Raw genomic sequence first — 4,981 nt, 5'->3', positions numbered from 1 at the left:
GGTAGTGTAGTCCAGAGGTCTGCTCATGTAACCATTACGTGATGGCCCTCCCGGGAAGCCGGGGGCCATTCGCATTCTGGGTAGTGTAGTCCAGAGGTCTGTCCACGCAGCTCTCACCAAGATGGACTCCCTCCCCCGCCAAGCAGCAGGCCCCCCTGGGATTCTGGGTAGTGTATTGGCGCTCTGCGGTGTCACTACAGATACCCTGGGCAGCTGCGGGCGGGAGGACTCTGGATATTGTAGTCAAGGGTTCTCCTATTCAGCCCCCAATACAGAGGATCTGTCGACCCCTCAGCTGTGTCCATAACAATCCTCCTGGCCCCTCCTGGTGTACACTAAGGGGAGCTGCACCCCACGAATGGGACACCAGGTGGGACCTACTGGGAGTTCCGTAAAAATTGGTCACACAGGTGGGCCCCCAGGTGCTGGGCAGCGGGCAGGAGCCATGCTGTCTCGAGGGACCTGTGATGAGGGGGGATGACCCCTGGCCTTGCCATACTAGCCCAAGGTCATCATGCATTCCAGGGTGGCTGCTACCAGGCAGGACAGAAGCTGCAGGCCAAGAATGTTGACATCCCAGTGACACTTGTGTTCCCTGGAGATAAGGGGGACAGGCCTGGACCCTCAGGGCTCCTGCCCCCTCATCTGCCTGGGGGCTAAGCTCTGAGGGGACCAACAACCCAGGCATATAGAGGGGAACCTGGGGTCTGGGAGATCAAGGCCCCTGGCCTGAGCTCAGAGGGACTCGAGAGGGGAGAGCGGGGGTCCCCAGTGGAGGCAATGGAGGGACACTGGTCCCTGTTGTTTAGGTACTTGTCAGCTCATTGCTCTGGCTCAGCAACTCCACCAGCCTGCACCCAGCCTGCCTCCTGGGCAGTGGGCAGTGTTTCCTCATCACAGCTGGTTGGACACAGGGCTGGCTCCTGTGTGCACAGGCCCTCAGGTCCCCTGGGAGAGTGGGTGGTGGGACATGGGATCAGATATTGGGGTGAGCAGATGCCACCAGGGGAGGGGGGAGGGGGGAGGGAGAGGAAGCTGATCAATAACGGGGTGATGGGACATTATGGGGAACGGGTGGTCAGATATAGGGTGGTGAGACATCACCGAGTGTGTACGGAGAAACCCGAGAGACAACGCGAAGGGCCCAGGGAGATGGAAGTGCAGAGACTTCACGAAGAGAGCCAAGTGTGTACAGAGAAACCCGAGAGACAACGCGAAGAGCCGAGGGCGGCTGAAGTGCGGAGACTTGGCGAAGAGAGCCAAGTGGCCTCGGAAGGGCCGAGTGTGTACGGAAAGGGCCGAGGGTCCAGGGCAGAGTGCAAAAAGGGGACCCAAAGAGCCGATGTTGGCAGGGAGTAGTCGAGGGCCAAAGAACCGGTTCAGGGGCGGCGCAGAGTGTCCAGGTCCTGAGTGGACGGCGGCGGGCCACGCAGAGGGCACCAGGAGGGCCAGAGGCGGTGGATGGGCGGGGGCGGTCGGTAGGGAGGGGAGCGGGGCGGTGGGAGGTGCTCTGGGTCCGGCGGGGAGTGGGGGCGGCGCAGGCTTGGAGGAGGGAGGCCCTGGAGGACGCTGGGGTCCGGAGTGGCCGGCGGGGCAGAGCCTGGGGCGAAAGGGCGCATCGGGGGAGGGCCTGGGGCGGGGCAGTAGGGCCTTCAGCGGGGACCTCCTAGGGTCAGCCCAGGTCAGGGGTAGCCTGAGAACAGCCAGAGGAACACCACTTTCACTTCTGTGGTCAGTGTGGGGAAGAGGACACGTGGGAGCCTGTGTCCCTCAGGAAGCCTCCCTGCAGAAGTACCCAGCCCGACACCCCTCCGATCTGATGGAGTCCAGGGCACAGAGCCTGAAGAGTCCTGGCAGGGATGGGGTCTTGAATGTACCCAGGCTGCGTCCTCCCCCAGTCAGCACTTGGGACACACCATCCTCCTCCAGTCTACACTGCAGACACAGGGTCCTCCTCCAGTCTACACTCGGGACACAGTGTCCTTCTCCAGTCTACACTGAGGACCCAGGGTCCTCCTCCAGCCTACATTCTGACACAGTGTCCTCCTCCAGCCTACATTCGGACACAGTGTCCTCCTCCAGTCTATACTCGCAACACGGTGTCCTCCTCCAATCTACACTCGGAACACAGTGTCCTCCTCCAGCCTTCACTGGGGACACAGTGTCCTCCTCCAGCCTACAGTCAGACACAGGGTCCTCCTCGAGCCTACACTTGGGACACAGTGTCCTCCTCCAACCTACACTGGGGACACAGTGTCCTCCTCCAGCCTACAGTCAGACACAGGGTCCTCCTCCAGCCTACATTCGAACACAGTGTCCTCCTCCAGCCTACACTCGGACACAGTGTCCTCCTCCAGCCTACATTCGGACACAGTGTCCTCCTCCAGTCTATACTCGCAACACGGTGTCCTCCTCCAATCTACACTTGGAACACAGTGTCCTCCTCCAGCCTACACTGGGGACACAGTGTCCTCCTCCAGCCTATAGTCAGACACAGGGTCCTCCTCCAGCCTACACTGGGGACACAGTGTCCTCCTCCAGCCTACAGTCAGACACAGGGTCCTCCTCCAGCCTACACTGGGGACACAGTGTCCTCCTCCAGCCTACAGTCAGACACAGGGTCCTCCTCCAGCCTACACTGGGGACACAGTGTCCTCCTCCTGTCTACACTGGGGACACAGTGTCCTCCTCCAGCCCACACTTGGGACACAGTGTCCTCTGCAGTATACACACTGGACACCTCATCCTCCTCAGTGACCTTGGCTTCCCATGAGAGTGACCAGGAGGAGCGCGTGTGTGCACACCCCAGAAGTAGACAAGGCACTTCCCTTGGAGGACACCTGTATTCAAGGCTGCCCAGTGGAGGAGGCCCCCGCCTCCAGCCCTGTCTGTGGACTCTCCATTCAGAACTTAGACTTGCCCTAGCAACAAAGGTACCTGGCCCACAAACCCAGCTAAGACTCAATTCCCCTTTTCCTGGCCCACGCGGGAAGGACTCAGCCCTACTCAGGTCCTCAAGCCCTGGGAAGGGCCCTGTTGGCTCCCCAGGCTGCCTGCCACCTATGCAGGTGTAACAGGTGAAGGGTCTCGAAATGAGCTCCTCCTGGACATGGGGCCCTCATGCAATGCCACTGTGCTCCCAAGAGAGAAAGGGGGAACACAGACACAGAGGAGGAGCCACATGGAGATGGAGGAAGAGACTGGAGCGAGGGGCCACCAGCCCAGGGCCACCTGGAGCCCCAGGAGCTGGAGAGGCAGAAGGAGCCTCCCTGGAGCCTGTGGAGGGAGCTGGACACCATTGTAAGAGGCAGGTCCTGTCCACATCTTGACCCCAGAACCTGTGAGTGGGACCTTGTGTGGAAACAGGGTCTTTGCAGAGGTCGTTAGTGAAGGGTCCTGAGATGGGCTCCTCCTGGGTCAGGGAGCCTTCATGCAATGGCCATGTCCTTAAAACAGAAGAGGGGACAGACTCAAAGGAGGAGCCACGTGGAAGATGCATTTCCAGTTAAGGCCCCAGGTTGGTGGTCACTGGCTTCAGCAGACCCTCTGCTGTGTGGGTCTCATGAAGCAGATGGACCCTGCTGCAGCGGTCACCAGGAGCTGTGTGACACGGTCTGGACGAATGACCATGGAGGAGCTGGTGTCTTTGGGGTCCTTCCTGTTGTCACATGTGGGCATCCCACCTCAGGTGCTGCACAAGCCCCCTGTGCAGAGGGCCATGGGGACCCTCCCCTCATGCTGACGGGGCCTCACTGCTTCTGAATCTCAGTTTTGATGTGAAGTCAGGGCTGATGTCCGGGGTCACTACCAACTAGACCAGAGGGCCCCGAACACCCAGTGCCCACCCTGGGGGCTGCCCTCTACCTGATGATCTTGTGCTGTGTACCCCAGGCCCCTTGGCCAGACTGACTCAGGTGGGTCAGAGGTCAGCTCTGCAACAGGTGGGGACCCTCAGTAGTGTAGCAGGACTGAGCAGGGACAGGGAGGGAGGGGTACAGGGGGTGTGAGCAGGGAGAGGGAGGGAGGGGTACAGGGGCTGTGAGCAGGGGCAGGGACAGGGAGGGAGGGGTGCAGGGGGTGTGAGTAGGGAGAGGGAGGGAGGGGTACAGGGGCCTGTGAGCAGGGAGAGGGAGGAAGGGGTACAGAAGCAGGGAGAGGGAGGGAGGGGTACAGGGGGTGTGAGCAGGGACAGGGAGGGAGGGGTACAGGGGCCTGTGAGCAGGAAGAGGAAGGGAGGGGTACAGGGGGATGTGAGCAGGGAGAGGGAGGGAGGGGTACAGGGGGGTGTGAGTAGGGAGAGGGAGGGAGGGGTACAGGGGCCTGTGAGCAGGAAGAGGGAGGGAGGGGTACAGGGGCAGGGAGAGGGAGGGAGGGGTACAGGGCCTGTGAGCAGGGAGAGGGAGGGAGGGGTACAGGGGGTGTGAGCAGGGACAGGGAGGGAGGGGTACAGGGGCCTGTGAGCAGGAAGAGGAAGGGAGGGGTACAGGGGGATGTGAGCAGGGAGAGGGAGGGAGGGGTACAGGGGCAGGGAGAGGGAGGGAGGGGTACAGGGGGTGTGAGCAGTGATAGGGAGGGAGGGGTACAGGGGGTGTGAGCAGGGACAGGGAGGGAGGGGTACAGGGGCCTGTGAGCAGGAAGAGGAAGGGAGGGGTACAGGGGGATGTGAGCAGGGAGAGGGAGGGAGGGGTACAGGGGGTGTGAGCAGGGAGAGGAAGGGAGGGGTATAGGGGGGTGTGAGCAGGGAGAGGGAGGGAGGGGTACAGGGCATGTGAGCAGGGAGAGGGAGGGAGGGGTACAGGGGGTGTGAGCAGGGAGAGGGAGGGAGGGGTACAGGGGGTGTGAGCAGGGAGAGGAAGGGAGGGGTACAGGGGGGTGTGAGCAGGGAGAGGGAGGGAGGGGTACAGGGGGGTGTGAGTAGGGAGAGGGAGGGAGGGGTACAGGGGGTGTGAGCAGTGATAGGGAGGGAGGGGTACAGGGGGGT

The sequence above is a fragment of the Callospermophilus lateralis genome, chromosome 18 (assembly GCF_048772815.1).
Source record: "Callospermophilus lateralis isolate mCalLat2 chromosome 18, mCalLat2.hap1, whole genome shotgun sequence".
Lineage (NCBI taxonomy): Eukaryota > Metazoa > Chordata > Mammalia > Rodentia > Sciuridae > Callospermophilus > Callospermophilus lateralis.
Note: the sequence above shows the minus strand (reverse complement) of the source record.